The sequence below is a fragment of the Lepidochelys olivacea genome (genome assembly GCF_965140295.1).
Source record: "Lepidochelys olivacea isolate rLepOli2 genome assembly, chromosome: 1".
Lineage (NCBI taxonomy): Eukaryota > Metazoa > Chordata > Testudines > Cheloniidae > Lepidochelys > Lepidochelys olivacea.
Window position 1 is genome coordinate 246,732,608 of NC_140411.1, and position 19,609 is coordinate 246,752,216.

Genomic DNA, 19,609 nt, shown 5'->3' on the forward strand with positions numbered 1-19,609 from the left:
GGGCATATAGAAAGCTGGTGGCAGAACTGGGAATTGAACCCAAACCTCCTGAATCTTAATCCAGTGCTTTAACCATCCCGCCCTGTAGGTATTGTTTATAGTTTACCCTCTAGACTAGAGAGTGGTGCAGAATTGTTCAGTTAAAACCAAGATGCAGCCGTACCTTAAAATCTATTTTGAAGAGTTTGTGGGAAAGCTTTTTTAATGAAAATGGCTTTTCAGCCACAAGAAAAATTTTGGTGGAATAAAATGGAGGAACCAAGAGGAAGGCAGCTGTTACCATGAGAGACAGTGAACTTCGAACAGAAGTCTCACTGACTTCTCTCAATATTTCCAAATTTCCAACAGGCTATACCCTAGTTACATAAAAACTAAATTATGCGCTTTCTCTCCTCCCTCCCTGCCCGCCCACATAAAGATATACAAGACTCATTTTTTCTGGGCTGGAAATGTATTGATTGGAGAACACCTTGTGCAGTGATGATATCTCCTTTGATTGCATTTTAATTATATTAGTTTGTATAGTTACAGGGTCTTCAATCCAAGGATCTCAAGGTGTTTTGTATACAATAATGAATTAAACATGACAACGTCACTTGGAAGAAAATGATTGGAATCCAGTTCCCTTATTCCAGGCAATCTGCAAACTGAAGTGAAGCTTTGGGGATTTTTCTACAAATATGCTGCTTGATCAATATGCTCAAGCTCTTTCCTGTTCTCACCCTCCTTGGACTTATTCATTTATATTTATCAGTTTTGTGTCACTTGCCATCTGTTAGCTCAGGTGTTAGACCTAAATGGTAGAAGTTCTCTGTGCCAATACATGGTTTCTCATGATTTGTGTGGCTCTCAAATAATATCATTAAAATATCTGATGCAACTCTGGATGTGTTGCTTCTATTGCCAACTCTTGGAATTATTTAAATAAATAATAAAAAATGCTAGGGCTCCAATTTCTGTCACTGCCGTGTCTGCTTCTTTTTAGCTCAGTGAAGTTGAGTACAAGCATTTTCCTCTTTCAGAGCATTTTCAATCCACAGTGTCCCTCCCCTTTCCATTCCATGATTCTTTATCAACTTTAGACAATAAGTCCAGATGGGAATAGAGAGCTCTGTAAAAGCATCTCCTGGAGATCTGAACATATCTGGCCAAACTTATCCCTCAAGTGGTGCCATTGGGGATAACAGAGATAAATCAGGAATGAATGTTGTCCATGGTGCCCAGTGAATCTTTCTAATTTGTTTTGGTAGAACATCCTTGGAGAATTTATTTAATGAATTAGCAAGGTCTGCCATAGTGCTAGACCAGGTTTGCTATTCTTATTCAAGCTGTGCTCTCCCAGCCAGTGGCCAAATTAATCCCTCAGAATACCATTGTTGATAATTGCTTTGCTGCTACTGGACTTTGCTTATAGCCCAGGGAGCAGTTTAAAATAGAATATTCATTCCAATGAACAGAATGGAAGGCAGCAATGTACACTTCTTGCTTGTACCCTACCTGTCACAATAGACTGCACAAAAGTATTCTAGTTCAGCTGTGTTTTGCTATTTACTGGGATTCCAGTGGCCGAGTATTTAGCTGAGAGTTTCATGTTGTGCACCCTCTGTTCCTGGTAGGTCTGTTACTCTGTTGTAAAAACTCTGCTACAGGTTTTAACAATACTTCTGTACAATAATTATGAAAATGAGTGTGGCCGTGGAATATGCAGACAGTTTCAAAATGTGAAAATTACCTTTACTTAGTTTGTTTTATCACGGTGGGTCCTCTGCACTTGCTTTAGAGTGCCAAAGTTCTTCCCCAGTATGTCCCCTCTACCCTTTTCGATCCAGTGTCATAGTCGTCATCTTCTCATTCAAAGAGAACAATTAGGAACTCCTTTTGGAGCCCCAGTCAGACATACTATGGTACCTACATGCAAATAGATTTTGCACAGGCAAAAAGATACTTGCGTGTACAAGTGCTGAATGTACATGTAAATTCTTTCAATTACAACAGACTTGCACACACAAAAATGTTTTGAAAATCTGACTCTGCAGATTTCTGTATTACTTTCCATAAAAATAGCAGTGTTGGTGGACGATTCATGGCCATTCAAGTAATTTATATTCTGCTTATCTATATTTCTGGTGTCGTTTCAATTTTTTGGGGTGATTTTTCTTTATTTTCTGTCCTAGCTGCTGTGCAGTGCTACTGTGGCGTTTGTAAGCTGCTGCTGTGCTCTGCTTTCTGAGATTGGTGGATTTTAGCAGTGGGTGAAGTGACACCTTTCCTCATATATGAGCACATGTATGTATTCATATGTAAACATACACATGCTGAAAATCCTGTATTCTTATGTGGGAATGTTAGCTGGGGTGTGGGGTTATGCAGAGCTGTGTTGCTCATGCACAGCTGTGGGGCAAGACTACAATTTAGTCCTCAAACAAGCACTTAATTGGTCACATGGTTATCATGGCTCCTAGCAAACCACAGCCATAAGGAGGAGAAACCTGCCAGGTTGAGGGCATGGACGTGAATCAAACAGATGTAGATTTGATGACTGTGCTCTCTAAAGCTGGTGTTGTTTATGATTGCTACCATTATTACTTGGCAATTACTGTAAAGTGAAAACAAATGAGACTGTGTTTGTCAGTCATTTTCCCTGCATTCCCTAAATACAGTCCCAGTCATTTAGGGACATTATGCAGCAGTGATATATCTGGTGGACCTTACTGAGAAGCAAAATTAAAATACATCCAGATTTACTTTCTGAATTAAAACTCTGATTGAAGTCAAAGTTGCCTAAAATGGTGCCTATTCCAATTTTCTACAGTTGGGTCTCTTACTTAGAATATGGACAATAACATTTTGATAGTGAGGATACTCCTGCTTTCACATATGTACTTGTACGATATTAATTTTGAAACCAAATGGCAAACCCTGAGACAGAGAGATCAGTGAGTCTGAACATGCCCTTTTGAGAGGCTTGGTTCCTTATTTGCAGATGAGTGGCCTGAGTCTCCTCGCACACTAGTGTAAGCAGAAGCAACTCCACTGAAACCAATAGAATTGCACTAGTGTAAAACTGTTGTGAGAAGAAAAAAATCAGCAAAACAGTTGTAGGAGCCTGAACACCAGCTGGAGTCCCTGATAAAAACAAAGCAGGCTTTAATGGAGAGACACCAATGGGAACAATCAGGAGAGACATGGCAGGCTGATACATTTGATGGGGGAGAGTAGGAAAATGAAGAAAGATGGAGAGGTCAAGGAGATTACAAGCTGCACGAAGAGAAGAAGGGAAACATGTTGGCACCATTTAATTTGATATCAACAATAGCTATCATGCCCTTGATGTGACAGGAGGAGGATCAAACTAAGAACAGCTCAACTGAAGAACACATGGCAGCACTGGGAGACAGTATTCACAAAGAAATCTGTCCATAATAAGGAATATGGCCCATGACATATGCAGTCCAGATAAGGTAAACAAAGGAAGGTAGGCTGCTGGGAGTGTGCTAAAATAAAGTATGTCACAATAAGAGTAAGAGCAATCCTTAAAAATGCTGGTACATACCACTGAATGGAATTAATATGGGAACAACTGACATCAGTGGAGAAAGGTTTGATCGAACCAAAAATGTCTTAAGGGCCTTTGCAGGAGCAGAGCATGTAATCTTCTCAAAGACCCTACCACTGGCAAGCACGAGGAAAGAAAGGAGAAGGATGATATCAGTGAAGGCCTCAACCGTGATTTGGATTCAAGGAGCACTGGAATTCCATACGTTACAAGAGAGGATTATTGGGATTTGATAGTTTCCATTTACGTAAAGGGTGTATCAACTGCAGGGTTTTAAACAGATGAAGTTTGTTAGGTGGGACTTAAAGTAGTTATGCAGGAGAGATGGGGAGCTTATGCTTATGACCTGTTGAAGAGTAAAAATACTATGTAGGAGAGACAGAATGGGAAGAGGTGGAGGGCTGGTGCTTTTCTACAATTACATACTAGATAAAAATGCTACTATGAAACCGGTAAGTCTGAGAAGATATATCTGAACATGGAGATGGAGACAATCCACATTTAGTTTAGGGATATTTGGATCTGGGGTTTGCATTATGAGTCTCTCTAACTGAAAGTAAACTTCAGGATTTTTTTAAATGCAGTGCAGTAACCTGTACATACTGAATGGTTGAAATAAAAAAAAAAGTAAAAATATGTAAACTCAGCTTCTGGAACTATAAAATAAATGAGGAGCGTATATATTAAATGCCATAAAATGTGGGACAAACATTAAAAGAAAAAACTAAGTTCTGCTTGTATCAGTTTGTAGAGACATTTTTAAAAGTCATTGCACGCAATAAAGAATGGTGGATCTCGGAAGCCACAGCAGATGTTCTGGGGGGATTGATTAATAGTCACAGTGGCGATTCATAAAAAGTCAATGCATGTCTCAACATTTACACTTCACATCCCTTATGGAAAAGGTACCAGGGGAGAAAATGTTTCCTACTTACTAAATTAACTCCTTCTATGGAATTTAACAGAAAGCAGCTACAATTATAGAGGCTGGCTCAGAAAAAGCCTAGAGAAAGATTATTGTTTAGAATAATTTATACAGAACCCCAGTAGTATTTTTTATGGAACTTTTTTTTTTAAATCAGTGGCATGGTCTATTTATGAAAATGTCTAAAGACAGTTACATCCACAAGCGGAAAACAACTCTATAAAATAGCTGATATTTAGAAGCAGTGTCTGTATGTGAAAATATGTTTAACGCTTTAGTTCTGCTATCTTTAATGTTTAAGTCTTTAGTTGTGCTGTGTGTAAAGCACTGCATAGAGACCCCTTGTTTAGCTGTGCTTAGGAAAGTGGGCCCCAGTTCTGAAATGTGTAATTTCACTAAGACCTTGATTGATCCTGTAATGAAGGGTGCAGAGTTAAACCCCTCTGTCTGAGTAGACACCCAATGAAGTCAATGGATTCCCACAAGGGGTTATAGGCCCACCTGCATAAACGCATTACAGGATCAGGGTCTAAGAGCTAACAAAGAAGGGGGTAATATTGTAACTGTTGCATATATTTGAAAGGTGTAAACGGCAATGATGGAGAGTCTTTATTTGAGCAGTAAACAAAGGAATAATCAGGATTAATAGGATGAAATTAAGACATGGAAATTCGAGCTTGAATATCAGGAAAAGCTTCCTGACAGTGAGATCTCTTAGGCTGTGGTATAGTCTTTCAAGGGATGTGTAAAAGGCTATCACTTTGGGGCATCTAAAACTGGATGGAACAATGCACTAGATAATGTCTTGTGGGAAACAATTCTACATTAACAGAAGGGGAGAGGGATGGACTTTTTTCTATCTTTAATTTATGTGAATCATAATTCCCATTGCACCACATGGAAAACTTCCCTGCCGTGGCAATTCAGACTGAGTGAAAGTCACCGTCCCGCTGTATCAAGCCCATGTAATTAATCTGCCCCCTAGCCCATGGGCAATCCATGGCAATTAGCCTGTGGACTACAATAGTGGTTCTCAACTTTACCCATATTGCAATGTCTTTTCCATAGTGGGACTACTCTCCCAACTAGCTAGGAAGGGCAGAGCGGCTGTAATTCCTTTGACACCTGTTGAGGGTCATGACCTGAAGGTTGAGAACTCATGGCCTACGTAAGAATACCTGATGTTTGTTTTCTCACTCCATTCACAGATCTCTGGGATGCTGGATCAGCATGGTTGTGGATCCTGAGGCCCCTCTCCCATCTCATTTCTACAAGCTGGCTCCAAGTCTCTTGGCTACATACAGGCGTGTGGAAATCCGGCTGTGTAACTGCTTTTGCTCCCAGCTTCTTCCCCTCTCTTAAGATTTGTCTACACTCAAGCTGGAAGGAGTAAACAGAAGTGTAACTGCAGCAGTGTGAGCGGTGGGCCAGGTTAGCTGTCCCAAGTATGAGCCCATCTGAGACCGTAGGTATGTACTCTGGGTGGGTAGCACCTCCAACCACTAGCGTCGCTACGGCTACACTTCTATTTTTAGCAGGGTAGCTCGACCGGAGCTAGTGACTGTGTCTGTTCAAGCTGGAAATTACACCTTCCAGCTCCATTGTAGACATACCCGTAGGTTTCATTGAAACAGAGGGCCTGGATGTAAGGGAAAGGAAAGAGTCAAAGTTATCATCCTCCTTGTCACTCAGAGCTGTGGGTTGTTACTTTCAGCACTGACTGAAAATGGGAGAATGTGGAAAGTTGGAGAGGAAAGAGGAAGAGTTTGGTTAGTACTTGGGAATCCTTTTCTCTATTCCCCTGTGAGAAATGCTTGTGCTGACATTGCAGCATCTCCTGACTTGACCATGAGGGGACCGGGAGTGAAACTAATTTATTGCATACAGCAATGTTACAAGCAATCCAGGGGTTCCCAACACAAGAAAGGGAACGTTAACATAAGCAGCATACTATAGGAGAAACAAGGATAAAATATGCTTTCTATTAAGACATGACTGAACTGTCTGGGGCCAGTGAAGACAGGAATTTCAGTCTCTTTTGGCTGATTTATTTTGAGCAGAAATGCCATAATTTCCTACATAAAAGAAGCAGTGATAAGTCATGATTGAAATAAGAAATCTCAATATTTCTTGCAGGTCATCACATAGTGATGGATTGAAAAACCTGAGCTAAAATGATAATTGTCAGGAGGGTGCTTAGATTTAAATTTAGCCTGAATGAGAGACTGTGGAAATGAGGTCATGAATGGTCTAAATTCCTCTCAAAGCCAGGAGGCTTCTCAAAGGAAAACTGAAGAGATCACTTTGGCTATTCAGCACCTATTAGAAATTTAACAGTTTGAAAGAACCAGCTAAATGGAGCCAAGTCAAGCTACACACTCTAAGACTACATCACGCTGCTTGAAATTGTGATTTGAAAATGTGGTTAACTGCAATTTAAGTAGTCATATAAATCCACATAAATTAACCTCTGGAATGACCTTCATTGGATCTAAACACCAGAGAAGAGAGAGAATATGAGGAAGTGTAGGAATGATCAGTATTGCACTCCCTAGAAAATCTCTCTTGTTATTAGGGTGTTTCTGCCTAAGCAGCTGGAATCAGGCCAAAATGATGACCAAGTGATGGACAACAGGCCTTATTCTGCTCTGACTTATGCCAGCATCACTCAGGAGTCATTGAAGTTAAAGGAGCTACTCCAGTGGCAGGTTGACTGAAGTAAGAGGAGAACCAGGCCAAGCAGTGGAAGGATAAGACAGCAATTTCAAATCTGTGTTAACGTTGTTCACCTACCCCTATCCACCCACATCCTTCCTCCAGTCATCCTTTCCAACTACCATCCTTCCTACCTCCCCCCAGGGAGTTTGCGTGACCTGTCCATTTCTGTGGGATCTTCAGGAAGTGTAGTCACTGACACCTCTAATAGGGTTTTTGTGCAGGTGTCCTCTATGGGCCTGTACACTCCTCCAACCTATATATGGGCAGGATTCACCTGTCCTTCCCAGGAAGACAATGAACGGCATGAATGTGTCCGATTCCTTCTGATGCTGACTCAGAGCTGGCAGGCACAGATGCCTCCAGTGTTCTCGTCACTACTCTATGCTACGGCACAATTGCTATGGAACTCATATAATCAAGTGACATACTGTCAATACGTGAATTTACCCTGTGCGATATGGTTTCCATGAACTTGCATGGCTTGCAAGTGACTACTGCAGAGTTTGCGCAGCACTATAGGCAGGTGTGTATTAAACCACAGGTTCATGAGATCCAGGACTAGGCTGTGGCAATTTTGGAGGTACTATTTTGGAGAAGGATCTGGGCAGGTAGGTGGCTCAGATTAGAAGTTGTGCAGGGATCTGCGCAGACACAAAAACTGCGAAGAGAGGCTGGCTGGGCATACATTTAATGGCTGGGAATTGCAGCAACAGCATGTCAGTCATGCACAGTGAAGGAACAATATGCTGACTGGAGAAGGTGTGGGAGAAGTGATGTAGCTGTCCTGGCTGGAGGAGTTGAGACGGAATGAGAGAGGGAGCAGGGAGGAACTACAGAGGGATGAGATCTGCCATAAAAATGGTTGCAGTGGATTGGGAGTACTGCTATTCTTCAGCCTCTGAGCTGTTTCAGATGTATCACACATGGTTAATTGCTAAAAATATAGAGGGAGGTGCACAAAATATTAGGGACTAAGGCTCTCATTGGTTCAAATCCTACCCTACACTGAGGCCACTTTGCACAGCAAAGACAGCACAGTTAGTCCTGGGAGGATCTTCCAGTGCCACAGAGCCTATGTAAAAAGAAAAGGAGTACTTGTGGCACCTTAGAGACTAACCAATTTATTAGAGCATAAGCCTATGTAATGACTCCTATGTCACTCCCTTCTTTGCAACTGGTGGATGAGAATGGCCATGGGAAAAAAGGGTATAGTTGGGGCTTCTTTGTGTTCTGGTGATCACCCACTGACATAAAAGCATTTGAAGGGAGTTGGCAGCCAAAATAAATTACAGGCACCTTCCAGCTGCCCTAGCTGATGATTGAGGATCGGCTCAGCACAGAACTGAGGGAGAGAAAAGGTGGCTTAAAGCCATCTTTGAACACACTGTTGGCCTCCATATTGCATTGCGTACTCTCCTTGTCTGTAGCCAATGACTGGGGCAATTGTGCCGATCTGACCCTGTCTACAAGCAGTGCAAGGTGTCCAAGCATCAATCAACTGTGATGATGATTTCTTATCACAGCATTGACTAGTGGTGGCAGCCACAACTGGAGTTTCATCGTACTAGACACTGCACATACACGTACTAAACACATAATGAGCTTACAGCCGAAAATGTTCTCTCTTCCTCCCCCACCCTGCACTCCAATTAAAAGAATATTAAGGTTGTGACGTCAAGTACTGAAAAGTTTGGAAATGCCCAAATTAAGGCATACACCTGGAATGTAAAATTTCCGTCTGATTGGCAAAAGTTTGGCAACATTATAACTGAAAACAGGGTCTCATGATGGAAAATGTCAGTGCACCCTTAATAATGGGCATTGCTACCAGCCCTGCCTATAATAGACAAGGCATGGAATGGGGAAACAGAGGCACAGAAAGGCAAAGTGACTTGTCCAAGGTCACCCAGCAGATCAGTGACACAGCCCAAGTCTGAGTCCCAGTCAAGTGCCCTTTTCATTGGACCATGCAGCCTCTCAATGATTCTTTCTTCTAGAGAGGATTGTTAATTTTTTTTACTGCCTATGTAAACACATTCAACATTTAAACCAATTTTTTTAGAAAAGGATCAAGTCTGATTATATTGTTATTTTCAATATGTTTTGACGCATGAAATTTTAACTTCTACATTAGCTCACTTGAACATTGTATGTATTATATATAACCCAGGTATTAATATGCTTTCTAATCCAATTGCAAACCATAATTGAAATAAAATTAACCAATGCCTAATCTCCATATCCAATTTCATTTTAATTAAATTACTGACCCACCTGCTCAAGCCTGTGACAAATACGTGATATTGACTAGAATTTAATAAAGTTGATGTGGCAGAATTCATTTACCAGGAAAACTGTTACATCTTGCAAGGTTATCAATTAAATATTCTTACCTCTAACTAAAAATAGCAGGCTAAACTTAATCTACTGAATAGCAGCAAAAAAAAAAAAAAAAAAAAAAAAAGCTAGTAATTTTGAAGTAATGTCTTTCTTGATTACATTTATCAAGGTTTGTTTACTAAACTGGCCTACCTATTTTCTGCTCACCTAATTAAAATGGATTAAGACAGGAGTAATTATATTTGCAGTGAGAGCTGTTACTCTGAGCAGATTATCTACTTGAAATCTAATTCTACAGATGCATCTGACTTAACAGAACTGAATGTTTGATAGGCTGACACTAATCTTTCAGTTTGTACAGTATATAAAGTGAAATTACTTGCATTAAGTATAAATACTGAGATTTAATTTTCTACTGTTATTTTGATCAGGAATTGGACAGGTTGCAACTTTGCCATGGACAGATGGAACTTACATTATAGAGCTACTGAGAGTTGTATAAGTACATTTTAAAATATACATCTAGTTGAGTTACTGCCTTTTCTTTGTGTATTAGAAGAATTATTTTATACATGCACACATACCCACCAACATACAGGGGGTGAACCTAAACATTTCTCATTTGAGAGGTATTACCAGTTCTATCAGCATTCCCCATTTTCAGCCTGATACAACACCCAGTGCAGTCCAGTGAGAGTCTCATTGACTTCAACAGGAATTGGACCACAACCTTTAAGAATAAGGAATTTCTCTCAAGTCAGTAGAAGCTTTTCAAATGGAAGAAACTTTCCATGTGCAAACAGTGTGTGTGTGTGTGTGTATGAGAGAGAGAGATGGCTAATACTGGTGCTCAAAAAATGACCACGGCTTTAAAAAATATTGCTTGATTTAACTGAATGAAATGCCTCCAGTCTTCTCTGGAAAATAATGTTAACAGTTTGCATCCTTATCAGTTAAGTGTAAATTCTAATTTTACATTTTGACATAGAAGTGAAAAGCATCTAAACAACTTGGAGATATTAAACATATGCATAATTTCCAAGCTACAAGAAATGAAGGCAGACACAAATTATACCGGTATAAAAGTTGATTTATGTCTGACCAGGAAAAGGTTACATTTTTAAGAAGAGCTTTCAAATGAAAGGAAGGGAAAAGTGATTGACTGACTAAATATTTCTATATACTGCAGAGTAGATACCTGCTGCGGTATTAAGGGTGCTGCATAAGAACAAAACCGGATTAAATTATAACCGTTGAGCTTTTCAAAGCATACTAGGGGATTTAGACACAGCTAATGGGCTACTGTGGCCTCAAGGCACGTATGGCTGTTGAGAGACTATCATGGATGTAATTAAAATGTTGCTTACATAAATTCAGTGACTGGAAAAATCACTTCTATCATGGCTGATAAATGGCTTTCCATGGTCTAAGTGTGGTTGAAAGTGACGCCAAGATTCTCAGCTTGAGGACAAATCACTCCCCCCACCTCCTTGGGAGAAAGCCACCAGCCGGGGGTGCCATAAGATTCCCTTGGCAGAACTGCAGAACCCATGCTGTTGGACAATCCACTGGAAACCAGGGGCTTCTGTGCTGCCTTCACACCCTCCTCCCTCTGTCAGCTTCCCTCACTGTCTGCTGCCTCCAGAACTCCCCCAATGGGGGGTTTCTGGCACAGAATACAACCACTCAGCCTATGGTCTCTTTTGAGCAGATTCTTTTGTGGTTGGGAGAACTTAATGTATTTAATTTATTAAAGAACAATATTACACCTTAAAGGACAACTGGGCCCATCTCTACACTCTGTCACCCTGGTGTAAATGTAGAGTAAGACCACTGAAGTCAATGGCTTTTCAGAATTTATTTCTTGAGGAAGCTTGTAATGCCCCTATTGTTTCTATGACTCAGTAGTCTGACTTGTACCTCTGCAGCAAGATTGTAATATATAATTCTGCCATCCCAGCAAAGGAAAGTAAATAATAACCTTCCAGGAGGGAGATACAGGATGTTATATTTAAATGGAATGATTCACCTAACCCTTGCTTAGAGTTCTATACCGCCAGTACCCATTTTCTATCATTATCCGTTAGCTATGTTCCTGCAAGTTTAACAGCTGTGCAGAATAAATTTAGTTACTACAGTGGTTTGTCTGTTCTCCCCGTGACGGGTCATATGCACCTAGAATGCACAACACAGGGGGAGTTGCTGGTCCTGTAGGTAGACAAAGGTCATCAACGTCTAGTGGATGTGCAGTGTTGCTTTGCTAAGACAAGCAAGGTGGGTGAGGGTACCTTTTATTGAACCAACTTCTGTTGGGGAAAGAGAAGCTTTCGAGCTACACGGAGCTCTTTTTCAGCTCTGTCTCTCACTAACAGAAGCTGGGGCGATAAAGAATATTACCTCACCCACCTTGTCTTTTTCTAATTGAATGGGACTAACAGCTATACCACCACTTCAAATTGCTAAGAGAAAGTCATTTATTACTATAAACTCTGGCTTTGGATAGGTTAGTATCCTGGCAGTGTTGTAATGCAGGTAAAACACTAAGAGCATCTGCTTCAGAGGGACCCTGTTTTGACTGAGATTTCTGATCATCACACAACCGCCAGAGCACACTGGGACCTTGGAATGTGTGAAGCACAGCATCAAATGGATCATCTGAAATCAAAGAAATGATCTTGCGAATGAAATAATCATTAAAAAAAAGACAAATGCAAAAATGTATTTAAAAACATCCTGAACAGTCTTTGAAAGTCTTACATAAAGTGGTAACATTTATCAAGATGAAATGAACACATTTACTTATAGTTTACTTTTTTTCTCCCCACCCCCCACCCGCAAAATTTGTCAATGAACACCCTAGTGGATGGATAACACTTCATGAGTTTAGAAAAAAACCCACATTTTTTGGGTGTACAGTTGGAATATCCTCAGAATATGCTGATTTATATTTTGGACAGTAATGAGGAAGAGGGGGTTATAGATGTTTTTAAATATCAATCAAAGACTTGCTGATATAGGGATGAAAGATGATTTTGTACTTGAAGTGGGTGGCCTGAGTTATCTTCCTGTGAGAAGGATTGGTAAATGTTAACTTAATTCAATGTCTGCTACTGTATAGTTCTGTAGTAAGATGCAATTTCCCCGTATTTTTAGATACATAGGGTATTTCTGTTTGTTTATGCCTTCTGAATGCTGCTTTCCTTAAGTAAGAAGTCCCAAACCCAGCTTCCTTAAACCAAATGTTGTCAATTGACACCTTCTAAACAAGATTGCCTTTCATGAAAGCCTCTCAGACATGGCTGATCTTAACCCAGGATCTCTGATCATAGTCATCCCTAGACAAGGCCTTCCAAAGCCAGCTCGCCAAAGCCCAGGGTGAAATCAACGGTGATTGACTTCAATGAGGCCAAGATTTCATCTTAAGTTTTCAAGATCAATGGCTGTTTGATTATGGCCTCTTGAATCCACCCATCCTGAACTCTGGGCTGTCTCAAAAATTTCATCAACTTTAAAATAAAGAAAGGAAAATAAAATAAAGGAAATAAAATCTTATGTGCTTTGCAGGAGAGAAGCTGCAGAGATCATAAGCTCCACAGGAGGGAGCCTTCCTCCCACTGAGCTTGCAAATGGTCAGTTGGAAGCATACAGAATTCATTACAGAATCTCAGGTTTCAGAGTAGCAGCCGTGTTAGTCTGTATTCGCAAAAAGAAAAGGAGTACATATGGTACCTTAGAGACTAACAAATTTATTTGAGCATAAGCTTTCGTGAGCTACAGCTCACTTCATAGGATGCTCACGAAAGCTTATGCTCAAATAAATTTGTTAGTCTCTAAGGTGCCACAAGTCCTCCTTTTCTTTTTGCGAATACAGAATCTGTTTCTGTATTGAAATCTGCCTGTGAAGGAAGTCTCCTACACTGAAAATTGGAGATGATGGAAAATTTATTGAACAATTTTTTAAAATAGAAAAGTGGCCCTTTTATCAAAAAATCTTTGAGAAAAATTGTCTGTTGTTAAACTTTTCCCAAGATATCTATAGAAAGTTTTCAAAGATGTCATCACAAAATTCAGTTTTCCAAAAAACTTGGTCTTGTAAAGAAAACTGGGCTTTGGTAAAGAAAAAATTTCAAAAAACAATTTCAGTTAAAAAAAATTCAATAGCAATTTTTTTGAAAAATCAGGAAATGGGTCCATTTGGAATCCTGTAAAATGGGGATAACTTTGAAATTTAATGTTCACATAATGATTTTCCTGTTTATCATCCAGCTCTCCTGAAAACACTCCATACAGATATCCACTACAAGAGTGAATTGGTGGCAAACGCTGAGCAAGCTGTCAGACCCATTGCACTCTCTGAGGCTACCTGTGCCACTGAATGTTCCAGAACGGCGTAGTGACGGAGCACAAAGAGAAGGCCTTGGGCCTGCTTTAGCAGCTATGAAACAGCTCAGATGCCACTCTGCTGTCTGGAGGAGGATTCCTTCTCCACTCCTTTGCCCTTCCTTCTCTCAGTACACAGCCCATTAATACTGGCTCTGTGTTGTAGACAGGCTTTAGTTTTGCAGTTAGTATTAGAGATCCCAATATTAGCATAAAATTACTCCTATGCATGAATGAAAACCAAGTATATAAATGCTTCCAACTCAGTCATTTTGTGAGAAGAAAGAAAGAACTTAATCTGGGATTTTCAAAGAAGTCTGAGGGCAGTTCTACATTTAATACACTGAACTGGCAGAGCTGCACCGCTGTAGTACTTAAGTACTCCAACGCTACTGACATAGCACTGTCTACAAGGGGGGTTAGGTCGGTATAACTCCATTGCTCAAGTGTGTGGACTTTTCACACCCCTGAGCGACGTATTTATACCGATACAGGTCTGTAGTATAGAAAGGGTGAGGTAACTGGCTCGTACTGATATGAGAATTAGGTGTTTAACTCCCTAAGGATTCTTTGATAATCCCAGCCTTTCTCTTCAGAGGTGGGCCTACAACATTTCAAATTGTAAACTTCAGCTGTTTTAAAGATTACGTATAATCTATATAATTCCCTACAATGGGATTTTTTTCATTCTCATAACTCAAAGACAGAAGGAGAAAATTTTGCTTCAGCTTTCCAGAAATAGTTCCCTCTGGGTGGAGGCTGACCACAGAAAATCTGAGCCCCAAAAGAGAATCTTTTAGAACACAACAAACATGTTGAAAGAAGGAATTTATAATGAAAGCCTCAACATAGCCTTAACTACAGCTGGCATAAAACATCTGCATGCATGCTGTGCTTATGTGTGCCCCAAGTCTGATGAAGAACTGTGTAGCTTGAAAGCTTGTCTCTTTCACCAACAGAAGCTGGTCCAATAAAAGATATTACCTCACCCACCTTGTCTCCCTATGGATGTATACACATGCTGTATGTACAAGATCAGATGTCTGCAAGTGTGGAAATGTTCTCAACTTATCTATAATGTTTTATTAGGTCATACCTTCATCTCCAATTGAATATCCTAATCTTAAATAATCATTAAAGGGAATATTTAAACTGTCTCACTGAGGCAGAAAGCTATAAGGGTGAAAATCTGAGAGCAGATTATTGAAATGTCATGTCATTTATGCGGGCATTTTTCATTAGTTTCTTTAAATGCCAGTAACCTTTGGGATACATCATAAACCCTTTAAAAGAAGCTAAGTAGGACAGGTAAACAACCATCAGATCAAATATAATCTAACTCCTTTGAAATGTTCCATTAGGAGGGAATAAGGATATGTTACAGCCATTAGCAAACTAGTACAAGGAATCCCAGAAGAGAAGCTAAAATGCTCCTTCAAGCCATAGGAGACAAAAATGGGGCCATCACACAGCTGGAAATGGAGATTATGAAGGGCTGTCTAGGGTGTTTAAACTTGTTAGGGTACAATTTAGTAAAGCACTTAAATACATGCTTAGGTCCAATTAAGCAAGGGATGGACTGAAGCATATGTTAAATGCTTTGCTGTAGTGGGGTCTGCTTGTGGGTAATATTAACTGCTCTTTTAGCCTGATGATTACTTTCCTCTGATAAAAGGCAAAATTGGAGTAAATTCTGTTATAATTGTAACTGGGTGAAATATTTCCCCCATTCTCCCTCCCCCTCCGTGCTTTTCTGACAAAAATGTTACCTGTCCATAAGACTTCACATTTTCCAAAGGCCAGACCTTTCTGCATGGAACAAGAGTCCGCCCTTTTGGATGGAGAGTCCTCTACTGCATCAGGCATACAAGGGAGTGGGAGACCAAGGGAATGAGTGTGCTGAACACACAACCACATGGAGAATACACTATCAAGGCAGTATAGCCCCAGACGTAGAGGTGGTCGGAAATGGATTTTTTGTCCTGCAGAAAATTGATGAAAACAAAATTTAATTTTCATCCAAAAGAACCACCCCCCAACTTTGCTTTTTGGCTACATTTTTGTTTCTTCAACAAAAAGTTGAAGGTTTCTGCATTTCATTTAGTCAAAAACACTGTTGCAGGCAAAAAACAGTTTTGATGGCAAATTTCTAACTAGCCCTGCTCAGTCACCTTCTCTGTGGAGCTCCCCTATGAGGGTTCTGGGGCAATAAAGCTAGAGACCCAGAGGACAGAGGTCTGGAAGCCAGGCTGGAGACAGAGACTTAGATTTTCAGAAAGCTTTTGATAAGGTCCCTCACCAAAGGTTTTTAAGCAAAGTAAGCTGTCATGAGATAAAAGGGAAGATCCTCTCATGGATCAGTAACTGGTTAAAAGATAGGAAATAAAGCTTCGGAATAAATGGTCAGTTTTCAGAATGGAGAGAGGTAAATAGTGGTGTCCCCCAGGCGTCTGTACTGGGTCCAGTACTGTTCAACATATTCATAAATGATCTGAAAAAGGGGTAAACAGTGAAGTGGCAAAATTTGAAGATGATACAGATAACAAGATAGTTAAGTCCAAAGCAGACTGCAAAGAGCTACAAAGGGTTCTCACAAAACTGGGTGATTGGGTGACAAAGTGGCAGATGAAATTCAATGCTGATAAATGCAAAGTAATGCATATTGGAAAACATAATCCCAACTATACATACAAAAAGATGGTGTTTAACTTAGCTGTTACCACTCAAAAAAGAAATCTTGGAGTCATTGTGGAGAGTTCTCTGAAAACATCCACTCAATGTGCAACGACAGTCAAAAAAGTGACCAGAATGTTGGGAATCATTAGGAAAGGGATAGATAATAAGACAGAAAATATCATATTGCCTCTATATAAATCCATGGTACACCCACATCTTGAGTACTGTGTCCAGATCTGGTCATCCCATCTCTAAAAAGATATACTGGAAATGGAAAAGGTACAGAAAAGGGCAACAAAAATTATTAGGGGCATGGAACAGCTTCCATATGAGGAGAGATTAATAAGACTGGGACTTTTCTGCTTGGAAAAGAGACAGCTAAGGGGGGATATGATAGAGGTCTATAAAATCATGATGGGTGTGGAGAAAGTAAATAAGGAAGTGTAATTTACTTCTTTTCACAAACACACAAGAACTAGGAGTCACCAAATGAAATTAATAGGCAGCAGATTTAAAACAAACAAAAGGAAGGTATTTCTTCACAGAAGAGAATGTTGTAAAAGCTAACACTATAACAGGGTTCAAAAAAGAACTCATGGAGGATAGATCCATCAATGGCTATTTGCCAGGTTGGGCAGGGATGGTGTCCCTAGCCTCTGTTTGCCAGAAGCTGGGAATGGATGAAAGGGGATGGATCACTTGATGATAACCTATTCTGTTCATTCCCTTGGAAGCACCTGGCATTGGCCACTGTTGGAAGACAGGATACTGGGCTAGATGGACCTTTGATCTGACCCAGTGTGGCCATTCTTATAGTCTAGAGAGCTACTGATGTCCCACAGTATAATGGGCAGCTGTTTCGGTCTCCAGCAGCCACAGTTTCCTTGAGGAATCCAGGCGACAAGAAAGGCACCTTGGATTTTTCCTGAGATGGAGTGATCTGGCCCATTATTTAGTATGTAAATATGATTATCTCCATATTACTGATTCTCAATTTCCCCAACTAAGAGGTCAAGTACCATGTCCAAGATCACAAAGAAAGTCAGTGTTGGAATCTGGATTCTAATACATGATTCTTGAATCCTCATAGCCTAATCCATTAGAACACAGTGCCATCTTGAAGATTCAAGAATATCCTTCAGAAACAGTCTAAATACTTAAAGTGAATCAGATGATACTGCATATTTTAGAGTCAGGCATGTGAGCTACAGAGAGAGAGAGATTATTAATAAAATATGCTGTTTCAGTTATTTTTCAGTACCACTCACATGATAACAAAATTACAACAATCTTGGAACTACAAGACTACATTTAATAACTTAAGGAAGGGAACACAATGTATGAAGAAGACAGTCGTCAATGCTATTTATTTCTTGGGAGAAAATATCGAAACAGAACCATGTGTAGAGGTATAGAAAATAAATCCTGAGCCCACTATACTACATTGAACTTTTTGACACCAGTCCAAAATTTAGCAGCAGATGCGTCTGTTATTTCAAATCAATAATATCAGAACAGATGCCAAGCAGGGCCAGCCTTAGGAGTGGGAGATCAGGGTTGCCACCCGGGCACCAACATTTGTTGGTGCCAAATCTCTGGGTATTTTTGGGGGGAGGTTGAAGGGGGAAGTGTTTTTGTTTGTGCTTTTTGGGTGTGTGGTCTGGCCACCTTTGAAAACTTTTGTTATTTTTACATCTAGATTGAGTTTTTGTCTTTTCTTAACCAGAAAACAAATTTTATTAACAACTGCTCTGTGCAGGCTGTATACAAAATGAGTTTAGCAGCCTGTTTTACAGAGCTAGACCTGCTGACAGCAGAACAGCGCACCAACTGGATATTTATCATACTGGACAAAGATTGTATGTAGCACAAACAAAAAAGCTCAGCAGCAGGGTTATTTCTTCCCTAGTAAATTTGCTCATTGCTGATATTCAAGGCAGTATCTTTGCCCTGTTTTCTTAAATTTCAGAATATTATACTATAAATTCTTTGTATCTCATTAGTGCCTAGAGCCTCCAACTGAGGTCGGGGTTCCATTGTTCTAAGCCCGGTACAAAAGCACATTTCCCTGTTCCCTTCTGTTTGCAGAAACTGCCACAGATTAAACAATATTGTACTTTTTCTTGGAATTACATCTGAACAGAGTATCAAATGCTGAGGATTAAATGCAACAATATAACCTAAAATACTGTTAACATATCACAGTGGGAAGTGATGTAGAGGTTTAATAATAATGTTATATAGAATTTTCTCTTTAGCTCTGATCAGCCTGTTGGAATTTATTGAGGGCTCTCTAGAGGACAACTGGATCAGAGAAATGCTGGAACGTGATCCAAATACAGCTGAGATCCAAAGACCTCAGAATTGAGTTTAGAAAAAGGTTCTGGGTGAAAATATTTGTCCAAAATAGCTGCAGTAAAGCAAAAATTCAAATATACAGTCCTGCAAAAACCTAGTAGGACTGAAGGATAATATTATCACAATGAAATTGAATGCTGTACCCTCCAGTCACAAGGCTTTGCTCATGTCACAAAACCGTGGGTTACCTACAGGCTACCAGTAAAAGCTGAATCAATCTGTATTTACCTTGTAAATTGATATTAATTGTACTAGTCTAGAGAATACAAGCTGCTTTTTCTTTACAAATATGGAATTCTAAGCAAATTTACATTCATGGAATTTGGTTATAGCTTTGCACAGGGGATGTGTGCCTTATTTACATCAGTTTACCTCCATTGACTTCAGTGGGTTTACTCTGTATTTCCACTGGTGTAAGTGAGACTGGAATTGGGTCCTACCTATATAATTGTGCATGCTCTAATTTGTATTACTGGTTTAAATCAGCTACAAATTCAATACATTGTGTTGCCCTCCAAGAAAACTGGCTCATACAGAACGTTCTAGAACATAAAGTTCTTAATAGGAGAAATAGGTTCCTGTGCAGGGAGCCAACACAACATGTATCAGTGACCTAAAATCCCACTTAAGCCCTGAATATAGTGCTTAAATTGTGC